This window comes from Schistocerca nitens, chromosome 2, assembly GCF_023898315.1.
Source record: "Schistocerca nitens isolate TAMUIC-IGC-003100 chromosome 2, iqSchNite1.1, whole genome shotgun sequence".
Taxonomy (NCBI): Eukaryota; Metazoa; Arthropoda; class Insecta; order Orthoptera; family Acrididae; genus Schistocerca; species Schistocerca nitens.
In genome coordinates this window covers 1,153,063,248-1,153,083,838 of record NC_064615.1, presented here as the reverse complement: position 1 = coordinate 1,153,083,838, position 20,591 = coordinate 1,153,063,248, and positions in this window count along the sequence as shown.

The following is a 20,591-nucleotide window of genomic DNA, read 5'->3' as shown; positions in this document are numbered from 1 at the left end:
GATTTTTTTTGGGGTTCTAAGTATCTCTTTTCCGATACATTATTCCTCCTTTACTGCATCCCTCGCTCCCTCACATTGAGCAATTAACACACAATTTGCAGCCATATGAAATACTTAGGATTCCCTGCATTGTCCTTGTAAATCAAGATATGTTTCTACGGAAACGATAGGATTTTCTTTGGGGTTCCAAGTATCTCTTTTCTGATGCATTATTCCTCCTTTACTGCATACCTCGCTCCCTCACATTGACAAATTAACACACAATTTGCGTGCATTTGAAATTCTCTGGATTCCCTGCATTGTCCTTTTAAATAGGGATTCATTTCTACGGAAACGATAGGATTTTCTTTGGGGATCCGAGTATCTCTTTTCTGATTCATTATTCCTCCTTTACTGCATCCCTCGCTCCCTCACATTGACGAATTAACACACAATTTGCGTCCATATGAAATACTCTGGATTCCCTGCATTGTCCTTCTAAATCGAGATACGTTTCTATGGAAACGATAGGATTTTCTTTGGGGTTCCGTGTATCTCTTTTTCGATGCATTATTCCCCCTTTACTGCATCCCTCGCTCCCTCACATTGACGAATTAACACACAATTTGCGTCCATATGAAATACTCTGGATTCCCTGCATTGTCCTTCTAAATCGAGATACGTTTCTACGGAAACGATAGGATTTTCTTTGTGGTTCCGAGTATCTCTTTTCCGATGCATTATTCCTCCTTTACTGCATCCCTCGCTCCCTCACATTGACGAATTAACACACAATTTGCGTCCATATGAAATACTCTGGATTCCCTGCATTGTCCTTCTAAATCGAGATACGTTACTACGGAAACGATAGGATTTTCTTTGGGGTTCCGAGTATCTCTTTTCCGATGCATTATTCCTCCTTTACTGCATCCCTCGCTCCCTCACATTGACGAATTAACACACAATTTGCTTCAATATGAAATACTCTGGATTCCCTGCATTGTCCTTGTAAATCGAGATACGTTTCTATGGAAACGATAGGATTTTCTTTGGGGTTCCGAGTATCTCTTTTCCGATGCATTATTCCTAATTTACTGCATCCCTCGCTCCCTCACATTGACGAATTAACTCACAAATTGCGTCCATATGAAATACTCTGGGTTCCCTGCATTGTCCTTCTAAATCGGGATTCGTTTCTACGGAAACGATAGGATTTTCTTTGGGGTTCCGAGTATCTCTTTTCCGATGCATTATTCCTCCTTTACTGCATCCCCCGCTCCCTCACATTGACGAATTAACACACAATTTGCGTCCATATGAAATACTCTGGATTCCCTGCATTGTCCTTCTAAATCGAGATACGTTTCTACGGAAACGAAAGGATTTTCTTTGGGGTTCCGAGTATCTCTTTTCCGATGCATTATTCCTCCTTTACTGCTTCCCTCGCTCCCTCACATTGACGAATTAACACACAATTTGCATCCATATGAAATACTCTGGATTCCGTGCATTGTCCTTCTAAATCGAGATAGCTTTCTACGGAAAATATTGGATTTTCTTTGGGGTTCTAAGTATCTCTTTTCCGATACATTATTCCTCCTTTACTACATCCCTCGCTCCCTCACATTGACCAATTAACACACAATTTGCATCCATATGAAATACTCAGGATTCCCTGCATTGTCCTTCTAAATCAAGATATGTTTCTACGGAAACGATAGGATTTTCTTTGGGGTTCCGAGTATCTCTTTTCTGATGCATTATTCCTCCTTTACTGCATACCTCGCTCCCTAACATTGACAAATTAACACACAATTTGCGTCCATATGAAATTCTCTGGATTCCCTGCATTGTCCTTTTAAATCGGGATTCGTTTCTACGGAAACGATAGGATTTTCTTTGGGGTTCCGAGTATCTCTTTTCTGATTCATTATTCCTCCTTTACTGCATCCCTCGCTCCCTCACATTGACGAATTAACACACAATTAGCGTCCATATGAAATACTCTGGATTCCCTGCATTTTCCTTCCAAATCGAGATACGTTTCTATTGAAACGATTGGATTTTCTTTGGGGTTCCGAGTATCTCTTTCCCGATGCATTATTCCTCCTTTACTGCATCCCTCGCTCCCTCACATTGACGAATTAACACACAATTTGCGTCCATATGAAATACTCTGGAATCCCTGCATTGTACTTCTAAATCGAGATACGTTTATACGGATAAGATAGGATTTTCTTTGGGGTTAAGAGTATCTCTTTTCCGATGCATTATTCCTCCTTTACTGCATTCCTCGCTCCCTCACATTGCCGAATTAACACACAATTTGTGTCCATATGAAATACTCTGGATTCCCTGCATTGTCCTTCTAAATCGAGATACGTTTCTCGGGAAACGATAGGATTTTCTTTGGGGTTCCGCGTATCTCTTTTCCGATGCATAATTCCTCCTTTACTGCATCCCTCGCTCCCTCACATTGACGAATTAACACACAATTTGCGTCCATATGATATAATCTGGATTCCCTTTATTGTCCTTCTAAATGAAGATACGTTTCTACGGAAACGATAGGATTTTCTTTGGGGTTCCGAGTATCTCTTTTCCGATGCATTATTCTTCCTTTACTACATCCCTCGCTCCCTCACATTGACGAAATAACACACAATTTGCGTCCATATGAAATACTCTGGATTCCCTGCATTGTTCTTCTAAATCGTGATACGTTTCTACGGAAACGATAGGATTTTCTTTGGGGTTCCGCGTATCTCTTTTCCGATGCATTATTCCTCCTTTACTGCATCCCTCGCTTCCTCACATTGACGAATTAACACACAATTTGCGTCCATATGAAATACTCTGGATTCCCTGCATTGTCCTTCTAAATCGAGATACGTTTCTACGGAAACGACAGGATTTTCTTTGGGGTTCCGAGTATCTCTTTTCCCATTCATTATTCCTCCTTTACTGCATCCCTCGCTCCCTCACATTGACGAATTAACACACAATTTGCGTCCATATGAAATACTCTGGATTCCTTGCATTGTCCTTCTAAATCGAGATACGTTTCTACGGAAACGAAAGGATTTTCTTTGGGGTTCCGAGTAGCTCTTTTCCGATGCATTATTCCTCCTTTACAGCATCCCTCGCTCCCTCACATTGCCGAATTAACACACAATTTGCGTCCATATGAAATACTCTGGGTTCCCTGCATTATCTTTCTGAAACGAGATACGTTTCTACGGAAACGATAGGATTTTCATTTGGGAGTCGAGAATCTATTTTCCGATGCATTATTCCTCCTTTACTGCATCTATTCCTCCTTTACTGCTTCCCTCGCAACCCCACATTGACGAATTAACACACAATTTGCGTCCATATGATATACTCCGGATTCCCTGCAATGTCCTTCTATATCGAGATACGTTTCTACGGAAACGATAGGATTTTCTTTGGGGTTCCGAGTATCTCTTTTCCGATGCATTATTCATCCTTTACTGCATCCCTCGCTCCCTCACATTGACGAATTAACACACAATTTGCGTCCATATGAAATACTCTGGATTCCCTGCATTGTCCTTCTAAATCGAGATACGTTTCTACGGAAATGATAGGATTTTCTTTGGGGTTCCGAGTATCTCTTTTCCGATGCATTATTCCTCCTTTACTGCATCCCTCGCTCCCTCACATTGACGAATTAACACACAATTTGCATCCATATGAAATACTCAGGATTCCCTGCATTGTCCTTCTAAATCGAGATACGTTTCTATGGAAACGATAGGATCTTCTTTGGGGTTCCGAGTATCTCTTTTCCGATGGATTATTCCTCCTTTACTGCATCCCTCGCTAACTCACATTGACGAATTAGCACACAATTAGCGACCATATGAAATACTCTGGATTCCCTGCATTGTCCTTCTAAATCGAGATACGTTTCTACGGAAACGACAGGATTTTCTCTGGGGTTCCGAGTATCCCTTTTCCGATGCATTATTCCTCCTTTACTGCATCCCTCGCTCCCTCACATTGACGAATTAACACACAAATTGCGTCCATATGAAATACTCTGGGTTCCCTTCATTATCTTTCTAAATCGAGATACGTTTCTACGGAAACGATTGGATTTTCTTTTGGGAGTCGAGTATCTCTTTTCCGATGCATTATTCCTCCTTTACTGCATCCCTCGCTCCCTCACATTGACGAATTAACACACAATTTGCGTCCATATGAAATACTCTGGATTCCCTGCATTGTCCTTCTAAATCGAGATACGTTTCTACGGAAACGATAGGATTTTCTTTGGGGTTCCGAGTATCTCTTTTCCGTTGCATTATTCCTCCTTTACTGCATCCCTCGCTCCCTCACATTGACGAATTAACACACAATTTGCGTCCATATGAAATACTCTGGATTCCCTGCATTGTCCTTCTAAATCAAGATACGTTCCTACGGAAACGATAGGATTTTCTTTTGGGAGTCGAGTATCTCTTTTCCGATGCATTATTCCTCCTTTACTGCATCCCTCGCTCCCTCACATTGACGAATTAACACACAATTTGCGTCCATATGAAATACTCTGGATTCCCTGCATTGTCTTTCTAAATCGAGGTACGTTTCTACGGAAATGATAGGATTTTCTTTTGGGAGTCGAGTATCTCTTTTCCGATGCATTATTCATCCTTTACTGCATCCCTCGCTCCCTCACATTGACGAATTAACACCCAATTTGCGTCCATATGAAAAACTCTGGATTCCCTGCATTGTCCTTCTAAATCGAGATACGTTTCTACGGAAATGATAGGATTTACTTTGGGGTTCCGAGTATCTCTTTTCCGATGCATTATTCCTCCTTTACTGCTTCCCTCGCTCCCTCACAATGACGAATTAACACCCAATTTGCGTCCATATGAAATACTCAGGATTCCCTGCATTGTCCTTCTAAATCGAGATACGTTTCTCCGGAAACGATAGGATTTCCTTTGGGGTTCCGAGTATCTCTTTTCCGATGCATTATTCCTCCTTTACTGCATCCCTCGCTAACTCACATTGACGAATTAACACACAATTAGCGTCCATATGAAATACTCTGGATTCCCTGCATTGTCCTTCTAAATCGAGATACGTTTCTACGGAAACCACAGGATTTTCTTTGGGGTTCCGAGTATCCCTTTTCCGATGCATTATTCCTCCTTTACTGCATCCCTCGCTCCCTCACATTGACCAATTAACACACAAATTGCGTCCATATGAAATACTCTGGGTTCCCTGCATTATCTTTCTAAATCGAGATACGTTTCTACGGAAACGATAGGATTTTCTTTTGGGAGTCGAGTATCTCTTTTCCGATGCATTATTCCTCCTTTACTGCATCCCTCGCTCCCTCACATTGACGAATTAACACACAATTTGCGTCCATATGAAATACTCTGGATTCCCTGCATTGTCCTTCTAAATCGAGATACGTTTCTACGGAAACTATAGGATTTTCTTTTGGGTTCCGTGTATCTCTTTTCCGATGCATTATTCCTCCTTTACTGCATCCCTCGCTTCCTCACATTGACGAATTAACACACAATTTGCGTCCATATGAAATACTCTGGATTCCCTGCATTGTCCTTCTAAATCGAGATACGTTTCTACGGAAACGATAGGATTTTCTTTGGGGTTCCGAGTATCTCTTTTCCGATGCATTATTCCTCCTTTACTGCATCCCTCGCTCCCTCACATTGACGAATTAACACACAATTTGCGTCCATATGAAATACTCTGGATTCCCTGCATTGTCCTTCTAAATCGAGATACGTTTCTACGGAAACGATAGGATTTTCTTTGGGGTCCGAGTATCTCTTTTCCGATGCATTATTCGTCCTTTACTGCATCCCTCGCTCCCTCACATTGCCGAATTAACACACAATTTGCGTCCATATGAATCACTCTGTGTTCCCTGCAATATCTTTCTAAAACGAGATACGTTTCTACGGAAACGATAGGATTTTCTTTTGGGAGTCATGTATCTCTTTTCCGATGCATTATTCCTCCTTTACTGCATCAATTCCTCCTTTACTGCATCCCTCGCTCCCTCACATTGACGAATTAACACACAATTTGCGTCCATATGAAATACTCTGGATTTCCTGCATTGTCCTTCTAAATCGAGATACGTTTCTACGGTAACCATAGGATTTTCTTTGGGGTTCCGAGAATCTCTTTTCCGATGCATTATTCCTCCTTTACTGCATCCCTCGCTCCCTCACATTGACGAATTAACACACAATTTGCGTCCATATGAAATACTCTGGATTCCCTGCATTGTCCTTCTAAATCGAGATACGTTTCTACGGAAACGACAGGATTTTCTTTGGGGTTCCGAGTATCTCTTTTCCGATGCATTATTCCTCCTTTACTGCATCCCTCGCTCCCTCACATTGACGAATTAACACACAATTTGCGTCCATATGAAATACTCTGTATTCCCTGCATTGTCCTTCTAAATCGAGATACGTTTCTACGGAAACGACAGGATTTTCTTTGGGGTTCCGAGTATCTCTTTTCCGATGCATTATTCCTCCTTTACTGCATCCCTCGCTCCCTCACATTGACGAATTAACACACAATTTGCGTCCATATGAAATACTCTGGATTCCCTGCATTGTCCTTCTAAATCAAGATACGTTTCTACGGAAACGATAGGATTTTCTATGGGGTTCAGAGTATCTCTTTTCCGATGCATTATTCCTCCTTTACTGCATCCCTCGCTCCCTCACATTGACGAATTAACACACAATTTGCGTCCATATGGAATACTCTGGATTCCCTGCATTGTCCTTCTAAATCGATCTACGTTTCTACGGAAAGATAGGATTTTCTTTGGGGTTCCGAGTATCTCTTTTCCGATGCATTATTCCTCCTTTACTGCATCCCTCGCTCCCTCACATTGACGAATTAACACACAATTTGTGTCCATATGAAATACTCTGGATTCCCTGCATTGTCCTTCTAAATCAAGATACGTTTCTACGGAAATGATAGGATTTTCTTTGGGGTTACGAGTATCTCTTTTCCGATGCATTATTCCTCCTTTACTGCATCCCTCGCTCCCTCACATTGACGAATTAACACACAATTTGCGTCCATATGAAATACTCTGGATTCCCTGCATTGTCCTTCTAAATCGAGATACGTTTCTACGGAAACGATAGGATTTTCTTTGGGGTTCCGAGTATCTCTTTTCCGATGCATTATTCCTCCTTTACTGCATCCCTCGCTTCCTCACATTGACGAATTAACACACAATTTGCGTCCATATGAAATACTCTGGATTCCCTGCATTGTCCTTCTAAATCGAGATACGTTTCTACGGAAACGATAGGATTTTCTTTGGGGTCCGAGTATCTCTTTTCCGATGCATTATTCCTCCTTTACTGCATCCCTCGCTCCCTCACATTGCCGAATTAACACACAATTTGCGTCCATATGAAACACTCTGGGTTCCCTGCAATATCTTTCTAAAACGAGATACGTTTCTACGGAAACGATAGGATTTTCTTTTGGGAGTCGTGTATCTCTTTTCCGATGCATTATTCCTCCTTTACTGCATCTATTCCTCCTTTACTGCATCCCTCGCTCCCTCACATTGACGAATTAACACACAATTTGCGTCCATATGATAAACTCCGGATTCCCTGCATTGTCCTTCTATATCGAGATACGTTTCTACGGAAACGATAGGATTTTCTTTGGGGTTCCGAGTATCTCTTTTCCGATGCATTATTCATCATTTACTGCATCCCTCGCTCCCTCACATTGACGAATTAACACACAATTTGCGTCCATATGAAATACTCTGGATTCCCTGCATTTTCCTTCTAAATCGAGATACGTCTCTGTGGAAACGATTGGATTTTCTTTGGGGTTCCGAGTATCTCTTTTCCGATGCATTATTCCTCCTTTACTGCATCCCTCGCTTCCTCACATTGACGAATTAACACACAAATTGCGTCCATATGAAATACTCTGGAATCCCTGCATTGAACTTCTAAATCGAGATACGTTTCTACGGATAAGATAGGATTTTCTTTGGGGTTAAGAGTATCTCTTTTCCGATGCATTATTCCTCCTTTACTGCATTCCTCGCTCCCTCACATTGCCGAATTAACACACAATTTGTGTCCATATGAAATACTCTGGATTCCCTGTATTGTCCTTCTAAATCGAGATACGTTTCTCGGGAAACGATAGGATTTTCTTTGGGTTTCCGCGTATCTCTTTTCCGATGCATTATTCCTCCTTTACTGCATCCCTCGCTCCCTCACATTGACGAATTAACACACAATTTGCGTCCGTATGATATAATCTGGATTCCCTTTATTGTCCTTCTAAATGAAGATACGTTTCTACGGAAACGATAGGATTTTCTTTGGGGTTCCGACTATCTCTTTTCCGATGCATTATTCTTCCTTTACTACATCCCTCGCTCCCTCACATTGACGAAATAACACACAATTTGCGTCCATATGAAATACTCTGGATTCCCTGCATTGTTCTTCTAAATTGTGATACGTTTCTACGGAAACGATAGGATTTTCTTTGGGGTTCCGCGTATCTCTTTTCCGATGCATTATTCCTCCTTTACTGCATCCCTCGCTTCCTCACATTGACGAATTAACACACAATTTGCGTCCATATGAAATACTCTGGATTCCCTGTATTGTCCTTCTAAATCGAGATACGTTTCTACGGAAACGATAGGATTCTCTTTGGGGTTCCGAGTATCTCTTTTCCGATGCATTATTCCTCCTTTACTGCATCCCTCGCTCCATCACATTGACGAATTAACACACAATTTGCGTCCATATGAAATACTCTGGATTCCCTGCATTGTCCTTCTAAATCGAGATACGTTTCTACGGAAACGACAGGATTTTCTTTGGGGTTCCGAGTATCTCTTTTCCCATTCATTATTCCTCCTTTACAGCATCCCTCGCTCCCTCACATTGACGAATTAACACACAATTTGCGTCCATATGAAATACTCTGGATTCCTTGCATTGTCCTTCTAAATCGAGATACGTTTCTACGGAAACGAAAGGATTTTCTTTGGGGTTCCGAGTAGCTCTTTTCCGATGCATTATTCCTCCTTTACAGCATCCCTCGCTCCCTCACATTGCCGAATTAACACACAATTTGCGTCCATATGAAATACTCTGGGTTCCCTGCATTATCTTTCTAAATCGAGATACGTTTCTACGGAAACGATAGGATTTTCTTTTGGGAGTCGAGTATCTCTTTTCCGATGCATTATTCCTCCTTTACTGCATCCCTCGCTCCCTCACATTGACGAATTAACACACAATTTGCGTCCATATGAAATACTCTGGATTCCCTGCATTGTCCTTCTAAATCGAGATACGTTTCTACGGAAACGATAGGATTTTCTTTGGGGTTCCGAGTATCTCTTTTCCGATGCATTATTCCTCCTTTACTGCATCCCTCGCTTCCTCACATTGACGAATTAACACACAATTTGCGTCCATATGAAATACTCTGGATTCCCTGCATTGTCCTTCTAAATCGAGATACGTTTCTACGGAAACGATAGGATTTTCTTTGGGGTCCGAGTATCTCTTTTCCGATGCATTATTCCTCCTTTACTGCATCCCTCGCTCCCTCACATTGCCGAATTAACACACAATTTGCGTCCATATGAAACACTCTGGGTTCCCTGCAATATCTTTCTAAAACGAGATACGTTTCTACGGAAACGATAGGATTTTCTTTTGGGAGTCGTGTATCTCTTTTCCGATGCATTATTCCTCCTTTACTGCATCTATTCCTCCTTTACTGCATCCCTCGCTCCCTCACATTGACGAATTAACACACAATTTGCGTCCATATGATAAACTCCGGATTCCCTGCATTGTCCTTCTATATCGAGATACGTCTCTACGGAAACGATAGGATTTTCTTTGGGGTTCCGAGTATCTCTTTTCCGATGCATTATTCATCATTTACTGCATCCCTCGCTCCCTCACATTGACGAATTAACACACAATTTGCGTCCATATGAAATACTCTGGATTCCCTGCATTTTCCTTCTAAATCGAGATACGTTTCTGTGGAAACGATTGGATTTTCTTTGGGGTTCCGAGTATCTCTTTTCCGATGCATTATTCCTCCTTTACTGCATCCCTCGCTTCCTCACATTGCCGAATTAACACACAAATTGCGTCCATATGAAATACTCTGGAATCCCTGCATTGAACTTCTAAATCGAGATACGTTTCTACGGATAAGATAGGATTTTCTTTGGGGTTAAGAGTATCTCTTTTCCGATGCATTATTCCTCCTTTACTGCATTCCTCGCTCCCTCACATTGCCGAATTAACACACAATTTGTGTCCATATGAAATACTCTGGATTCCCTGTATTGTCCTTCTAAATCGAGATACGTTTCTCGGGAAACGATAGGATTTTCTTTGGGTTTCCGCGTATCTCTTTTCCGATGCATTATTCCTCCTTTACTGCATCCCTCGCTCCCTCACATTGACGAATTAACACACAATTTGCGTCCGTATGATATAATCTGGATTCCCTTTATTGTCCTTCTAAATGAAGATACGTTTCTACGGAAACGATAGGATTTTCTTTGGGGTTCCGACTATCTCTTTTCCGATGCATTATTCTTCCTTTACTACATCCCTCGCTCCCTCACATTGACGAAATAACACACAATTTGCGTCCATATGAAATACTCTGGATTCCCTGCATTGTTCTTCTAAATTGTGATACGTTTCTACGGAAACGATAGGATTTTCTTTGGGGTTCCGCGTATCTCTTTTCCGATGCATTATTCCTCCTTTACTGCATCCCTCGCTTCCTCACATTGACGAATTAACACACAATTTGCGTCCATATGAAATACTCTGGATTCCCTGTATTGTCCTTCTAAATCGAGATACGTTTCTACGGAAACGATAGGATTCTCTTTGGGGTTCCGAGTATCTCTTTTCCGATGCATTATTCCTCCTTTACTGCATCCCTCGCTCCCTCACATTGACGAATTAACACACAATTTGCGTCCATATGAAATACTCTGGATTCCCTGCATTGTCCTTCTAAATCGAGATACGTTTCTACGGAAACGACAGGATTTTCTTTGGGGTTCCGAGTATCTCTTTTCCCATTCATTATTCCTCCTTTACAGCATCCCTCGCTCCCTCACATTGACGAATTAACACACAATTTGTGTCCATATGAAGTACTCTGGATTCCTTGCATTGTCCTTCTAAATCGAGATACGTTTCTACGGAAACGAAAGGATTTTCTTTGGGGTTCCGAGTAGCTCTTTTCCGATGCATTATTCCTCCTTTACAGCATCCCTCGCTCCCTCACATTGCCGAATTAACACACAATTTGCGTCCATATGAAATACTCTGGGTTCCCTGCATTATCTTTCTAAATCGAGATACGTTTCTACGGAAACGATAGGATTTTCTTTTGGGAGTCGAGTATCTCTTTTCCGATGCATTATTCCTCCTTTACTGCATCCCTCGCTCCCTCACATTGACGAATTAACACACAATTTGCGTCCATATGAAATACTCTGGATTCCCTGCATTGTCCTTCTAAATCGAGATACGTTTCTACGGAAACGAAAGGATTTTCTTTGGGGTTCCGAGTATCTCTTTTCCGATGCATTATTCCTCCTTTACTGCTTCCCTCGCTCCCTCACATTGACGAATTAACACACAATTTGCATCCATATGAAATACTCTGGATTCCGTGCATTGTCCTTCTAAATCGAGATAGGTTTCTACGGAAAATATAGGATTTTCTTTGGGGTTCTAAGTATCTCTTTTCCGATACATTATTCCTCCTTTACTGCATCCCTCGCTCCCTCACATTGACCAATTAACACACAATTTGCATCCATATGAAATACTCAGGATTCCCTGCATTGTCCTTCTAAATCAAGATATGTTTCTACGGAAACGATAGGATTTTCTTTGGGGTTCCGAGTATCTCTTTTCTGATGCATTATTCCTCCTTTACTGCATACCTCGCTCCCTAACATTGACAAATTAACACACATTTGCGTCCATATGAAATTCTCTGGATTCCCTGCATTGTCCTTTTAAATCGGGATTCGTTTCTACGGAAACGATAGGATTTTCTTTGGGGTTCCGAGTATCTCTTTTCTGATTCATTATTCCTCCTTTACTGCATCCCTCGCTCCCTCACATTGACGAATTAACACACAATTAGCGTCCATATGAAATACTCTGGATTCCCTGCATTTTCCTTCTAAATCGAGATACGTTTCTATGGAAACGATTGGATTTTCTTTGGGGTTCCGAGTATCTCTTTTCCGATGCATTATTCCTCCTTTACTGCATACCTCGCTCCCTCACATTGACGAATTAACACACAATTTGCGTCCATATGAAATACTCTGGAATCCCTGCATTGTACTTCTAAATCGAGATACGTTTATACGGATAAGATAGGATTTTCTTTGGGGTTAAGAGTATCTCTTTTCCGATGCATTATTCCTCCTTTACTGCATTCCTCGCTCCCTCACATTGCCGAATTAACACACAATTTGTGTCCATATGAAATACTCTGGATTCCCTGCATTGTCCTTCTAAATCGAGATACGTTTCTCGGGAAACGATAGGATTTTCTTTGGGGTTCCGCGTATCTCTTTTCCGATGCATTATTCCTCCTTTACTGCATCCCTCGCTCCCTCACATTGACGAATTAACACACAATTTGCGTCCATATGATATAATCTGGATTCCCTTTATTGTCCTTCTAAATGAAGATACGTTTCTACGGAAACGATAGGATTTTCTTTGGGGTTCCGAGTATCTCTTTTCCGATGCATTATTCTTCCTTTACTACATCCCTCGCTCCCTCACATTGACGAAATAACACACAATTTGCGTCCATATGAAATACTCTGGATTCCCTGCATTGTTCTTCTAAATCGTGATACGTTTCTACGGAAACGATAGGATTTTCTTTGGGGTTCCGCGTATCTCTTTTCCGATGCATTATTCCTCCTTTACTGCATCCCTCTCTTCCTCACATTGACGAATTAACACACAATTTGCGTCCATATGAAATACTCTGGATTCCCTGTATTGTCCTTCTAAATCGAGATACGTTTCTACGGAAACGATAGGATTTTTTTTGGGGTTCCGAGTATCTCTTTTCCGATGCATTATTCCTCCTTTACTGCATCCCTCGCTCCCTCACATTGACGAATTAACACACAATTTGCGTCCATATGAAATACTCTGGATTCCCTGCATTGTCCTTCTAAATCGAGATACCTTTCTACGGAAACGACAGGATTTTCTTTGGGGTTCCGAGTATCTCTTTTCCCATTCATTATTCCTCCTTTACTGCATCCCTCGCTCCCTCACATTGACGAATTAACACACAATTTGCGTCCATATGAAATACTCTGGATTCCTTGCATTGTCCTTCTAAATCGAGATACGTTTCTACGGAAACGAAAGGATTTTCTTTGGGGTTCCGAGTAGCTCTTTTCCGATGCATTATTCCTCCTTTACAGCATCCCTCGCTCCCTCACATTGCCGAATTAACACACAATTTGCGTCCATATGAAATACTCTGGGTTCCCTGCATTATCTTTCTAAAACGAGATACGTTTCTACGGAAACGATAGGATTTTCATTTGGGAGTCGAGAATCTCTTTTCCGATGCATTATTCCTCCTTTACTGCATCTATTCCTCCTTTACTGCATCCCTCGCAACCCCACATTGACGAATTAACACACAATTTGCGTCCATATGATATACTCCGGATTCCCTGCAATGTCCTTCTATATCGAGATACGTTTCTACGGAAACGATAGGATTTTCTTTGGGGTTCCGAGTATCTCTTTTCCGATGCATTATTCATCCTTTACTGCATCCCTCGCTCCCTCACATTGACGAATTAACACACAATTTGCGTCCATATGAAATACTCTGGATTCCCTGCATTGTCCTTCTAAATCGAGATACGTTTCTACGGAAATGATAGGATTTTCTTTGGGGTTCCGAGTATCTCTTTTCCGATGCATTATTCCTCCTTTACTGCATCCCTCGCTCCCTCACATTGACAAATTAACACACAATTTGCATCCATATGAAATACTCAGGATTCCCTGCATTGTCCTTCTAAATCGAGATACGTTTCTACGGAAACGATAGGATTTTCTTTGGGGTTCCGAGTATCTCTTTTCCGATGGATTATTCCTCCTTTACTGCATCCCTCGCTAACTCACATTGACGAATTAACACACAATTAGCGACCATATGAAATACTCTGGATTCCCTGCATTGTCCTTCTAAATCGAGATACGTTTCTACGGAAACGACAGGATTTTCTTTGGGGTTCCGAGTATCCCTTTTCCGATGCATTATTCCTCCTTTACTGCATCCCTCGCTCCCTCACATTGACGAATTAACACACAAATTGCGTCCATATGAAATACTCTGGGTTCCCTGCATTATCTTTCTAAATCGAGATACGTTTGTACGGAAACGATAGGATTTTCTTTTGGGAGTCGAGTATCTCTTTTCCGATGCATTATTCCTCCTTTACTGCATCCCTCGCTCCCTCACATTGACGAATTAACACACAATTTGCGTCCATATGAAATACTCTGGATTCCCTGCATTGTCCTTCTAAATCGAGATACGTTTCTACGGAAACGATAGGATTTTCTTTGGGGTTCCGAGTATCTCTTTTCCGTTGCATTATTCCTCCTTTACTGCATCCCTCGCTCCCTCACATTGACGAATTAACACACAATTTGCGTCCATATGAAATACTCTGGATTCCCTGCATTGTCCTTCTAAATCAAGATACGTTCCTACGGAAACGATAGGATTTTCTTTTGGGAGTCGAGTATCTCTTTTCCGATGCATTATTCCTCCTTTACTGCATCCCTCGCTCCCTCACATTGACGAATTAACACACAATTTGCGTCCATATGAAATACTCTGGATTCCCTGCATTGTCTTTCTAAATCGAGGTACGTTTCTACGGAAATGATAGGATTTTCTTTTGGGAGTCGAGTATCTCTTTTCCGATGCATTATTCATCCTTTACTGCATCCCTCGCTCCCTCACATTGACGAATTAACACACAATTTGCGTCCATATGAAAAACTCTGGATTCCCTGCATTGTCCTTCTAAATCGAGATACGTTTCTACGGAAATGATAGGATTTACTTTGGGGTTCCGAGTATCTCTTTTCCGATGCATTATTCCTCCTTTACTGCTTCCCTCGCTCCCTCACAATGACGAATTAACACCCAATTTGCGTCCATATGAAATACTCAGGATTCCCTGCATTGTCCTTCTAAATCGAGATACGTTTCTCCGGAAACGATAGGATTTTCTTTGGGGTTCCGAGTATCTCTTTTCCGATGCATTATTCCTCCTTTACTGCATCCCTCGCTAACTCACATTGACGAATTAACACACAATTAGCGTCCATATGAAATACTCTGGATTCCCTGCATTGTCCTTCTAAATCGAGATACGTTTCTACGGAAACGACAGGATTTTCTTTGGGGTTCCGAGTATCCCTTTTCCGATGCATTATTCCTCCTTTACTGCATCCCTCGCTCCCTCACATTGACCAATTAACACACAAATTGCGTCCATATGAAATACTCTGGGTTCCCTGCATTATCTTTCTAAATCGAGATACGTTTCTACGGAAACGATAGGATTTTCTTTTGGGAGTCGAGTATCTCTTTTCCGATGCATTATTCCTCCTTTACTGCATCCCTCGCTCCCTCACATTGACGAATTAACACACAATTTGCGTCCATATGAAATACTCTGGATTCCCTGCATTGTCCTTCTAAATCGAGATACGTTTCTTCGGAAACGATAGGATTTTCTTTGGGGTTCCGGGTATCTCTTTTCAGTTGCATTATTCCTCCTTTACTGCATCCCTCGCTAGCTCACATTGACGAATTAACACACAATTTGCGTCCATATGAAATACTCTGGATTCCCTGCATTGTCCTTCTAAATCAAGATACGTTTCTACGGAAACGATAGGATTTTCTTTGGGTTCCGAGTATCTCTTTCCCGATGCATTATTCCTCCTTTACTGCATCCCTCGCTCCCTCACATTGACGAATTAACACACAATTTGCGTCCATATGAAATACTCTGGATCCCCTGCATTGTCCTTCTAAATCGAGATACGTTTCTACGGAAACGATAGGATTTTCTTTTGGGTTCCGTGTATCTCTTTTCCGATGCATTATTCCTCCTTTACTGCATCCCTCGCTTCCTCACATTGACGAATTAACACACAATTTGCGTCCATATGAAATACTCTGGATTCCCTGCATTGTCCTTCTAAATCGAGATACGTTTCTACGGAAACGATAGGATTTTCTTTGGGGTTCCGAGTATCTCTTTTCCGATGCATTATTCCTCCTTTACTGCATCCCTCGCTCCCTCACATTGACGAATTAACACACAATTTGCGTCCATATGAAATACTCTGGATTCCCTGCATTGTCCTTCTAAATCGAGATACGTTTCTACGGAAACGATAGGATTTTCTTTGGGGTCCGAGTATCTCTTTTCCGATGCATTATTCGTCCTTTACTGCATCCCTCGCTCCCTCACATTGCCGAATTAACACACAATTTGCGTCCATATGAAACACTCTGTGTTCCCTGCAATATCTTTCTAAAACGAGATACGTTTCTACGGAAACGATAGGATTTTCTTTTGGGAGTCATGTATCTCTTTTCCGATGCTTTATTCCTCCTTTACTGCATCAATTCCTCCTTTACTGCATCCCTCGCTCCCTCACATTGACGAATTAACACACAATTTGCGTCCATATGAAATACTCTGGAATCCCTGCATTGTCCTTCTATATCGAGATACGTTTCTACGGAAACGATAGGATTTTCTTTGGGGTTCCGAGTATCTCTTTTCCGATACATTATTCATTATTTACTGCATCCCTCGCTCCCTCACATTGACGAATTAACACACAATTTGCGTCCATATGAAATACTCTGGATTCCCTGCATTGTCCTTCTAAATCGAGATACGTTTCTACGGTAACCATAGGATTTTCTTTGGGGTTCCGAGAATCTCTTTTCCGATGCATTATTCCTCCTTTACTGCATCCCTCGCTCCCTCACATTGACGAATTAACACACAATTTGCGTCCATATGAAATACTCTGGATTCCCTGCATTGTCCTTCTAAATCGAGATACGTTTCTACGGAAACGATAGGATTTTCTTTGGGGTTCCGAGTATCTCTTTTCCCATGCATTATTCCTCCTTTACTGCATCCCTCGCTCCCTCACATTGACGAATTAACACACAATTTGCGTCCATATGAAATACTCTGGATTCCCTGCATTGCCCTTCTAAATCAAGATACGTTTCTACGGAAACGATAGGATTTTCTATGGGGTTCAGAGTATCTCTTTTCCGATGCATTATTCCTCCTTTACTGCATCCCTCGCTCCCTCACATTGACGAATTAACACACAATTTGCGTCCATATGAAATACTCTGGATTCCCTGCATTGTCCTTCTAAATCGATCTACGTTTCTACGGAAAGATAGGATTTTCTTTGGGGTTCCGAGTATCTCTTTTCCGATGCATTATTCCTCCTTTACTGCATCCCTCGCTCCCTCACATTGACGAATTAACACACAATTTGCGTCCATATGAAATACTCTGGATTCCCTGCATTGTCCTTCTAAATCGAGATACGTTTCTACGGAAACGATAGGATTTTCTTTGGGGTTCCGAGTATCTCTTTTCCGATGCATTATTCCTCCTTTACTGCATCCCTCGCTCCCTCACATTGCCGAATTAACACACAAATTGCGTCCATATGAAATACTCTGGGTTCCCTGCATTATCTTTCTAAATCGAGATACGTTTCTACGGAAACGATAGGATTTTCTTTTGGGAGTCGAGTATCTCTTTTCCGATGCATTATTCCTCCTTTACTGCATCCCTCGCTCCCTCACATTGACGAATTAACACACAATTTGCGTCCATATGAAATACTCTGGATTCCCTGCATTGTCCTTCTAAATCGAGATACGTTTCTTCGGAAACGATAGGATTTTCTTTGGGGTTCCGTGTATCTCTTTTCAGTTGCATTATTCCTCCTTTACTGCATCCCTCGCTAGCTCACATTGACGAATTAACACACAATTTGCGTCCATATGAAATACTCTGGATTCCCTGCATTGTCCTTCTAAATCAAGATACGTTTCTACGGAAACGATAGGATTTTTTTTGGGTTCCGAGTATCTCTTTTCCGATGCATTATTCCTCCTTTACTGCATCCCTCGCTCCCTCACATTGACGAATTAACACACAATTTGCGTCCATATGAAATACTCTGGATCCCCTGCATTGTCCTTCTAAATCGAGATACGTTTCTACGGAAACGATAGGATTTTCTTTTGGGTTCCGTGTATCTCTTTTCCGATGCATTATTCCTCCTTTACTGCATCCCTCGCTTCCTCACATTGACGAATTAACACACAATTTGCGTCCATATGAAATACTCTGGATTCCCTGCATTGTCCTTCTAAATCGAGATACGTTTCTACGGAAACGATAGGATTTTCTTTGGGGTTCCGAGTATCTCTTTTCCGATGCATTATTCCTCCTTTACTGCATCCCTCGCTCCCTCACATTGACGAATTAACACACAATTTGCGTCCATATGAAATACTCTGGATTCCCTGCATTGTCCTTCTAAATCGAGATACGTTTCTACGGAAACGATAGGATTTTCTTTGGGGTCCGAGTATCTCTTTTCCGATGCATTATTCGTCCTTTACTGCATCCCTCGCTCCCTCACATTGCCGAATTAACACACAATTTGCGTCCATATGAAACACTCTGTGTTCCCTGCAATATCTGTCTAAAACGAGATACGTTTCTACGGAAACGATAGGATTTTCTTTTGGGAGTCATGTATCTCTTTTCCGATGCTTTATTCCTCCTTTACTGCATCAATTCCTCCTTTACTGCATCCCTCGCTCCCTCACATTGACGAATTAACACACAATTTGCGTCCATATGAAATACTCTGGAATCCCTGCATTGTCCTTCTATATCGAGATACGTTTCTACGGAAACGATAGGATTTTCTTTGGGGTTCCGAGTATCTCTTTTCCGATACATTATTCATTATTTACTGCATCCCTCGCTCCCTCACATTGACGAATTAACACACAATTTGCGTCCATATGAAATACTCTGGATTCCCTGCATTGTCCTTCTAAATCGAGATACGTTTCTACGGTAACCATAGGATTTTCTTTGGGGTTCCGAGAATCTCTTTTCCGATGCATTATTCCTCCTTTACTGCATCCCTCGCTCCCTCACATTGACGAATTAACACACAATTTGCGTCCATATGAAATACTCTGGATTCCCTGCATTGTCCTTCTAAATCGAGATACGTTTCTACGGAAACGACAGGATTTTCTTTGGGGTTCCGAGTATCTCTTTTCCGATGCATTATTCCTCCTTTACTGCATCCCTCGCTCCCTCACATTGACGAATTAACACACAATTTGCGTCCATATGAAATACTCTGGATTCCCCGCATTGTCCTTCTAAATCGAGATACGTTTCTACGGAAACGATAGGATTTTCTTTGGGGTTTCGAGTATCTCTTTTCCGATGCATTATTCCTCCTTTACTGCATCCCTCGTTCCCTCACATTGACGAATTAACACACAATTTGCGTCCATATGAAATACTCTGGATTATCTGCATTGTCCTTCTAAATCGGGATTCGTTTCTACGGAAACGATAGGATTTTCTTTGGGGTTCCGAGTATCTCTTTTCCGATGCATTATTCCTCCTTTACTGCATCCCTCGCTCCCTCACATTGCCGAATTAACACACAAATTGCGTCCATATGAAATACCCTGGGTTCCCTGCATTATCTTTCTAAAACGAGATACGTTTCTACGGAAACGATAGGATTTTCTTTTGGGAGTCGAGTATCTCTTTTCCGATGCATTATTCCTCCTTTACTGCATCCCTCGCTCCCTCACATTGACGAATTAACACACAATTTGCGTCCATATGAAATACTCTGGATTCCCTGCATTGTCCTTCTAAATCGAGATACGTTTCTACGGAAACGATAGGATTTTCTTTGGGGTTCCGAGTATCTCTTTTCCGATGCATTATTCCTCCTTTACTGCATCCCTCGCTCCCTCACATTGACGAATTAACACACAATTTGCGTCCATATGAAATACTCTGGATTCCCTGCATTGCCCTTCTAAATCAAGATACGTTTCTACGGAAACGATAGGATTTTCTATGGGGTTCAGAGTATCTCTTTTCCGATGCATTAGTCCTCCTTTACTGCATCCCTCGCTCCCTCACATTGACGAATTAACACACAATTTGCGTCCATATGAAATACTCTGGATTCCCTGCATTGTCCTTCTAAATCGATCTACGTTTCTACGGAAAGATAGGATTTTCTTTGGGGTTCCGAGTATCTCTTTTCCGATGCATTATTCCTCCTTTACTGCATCCC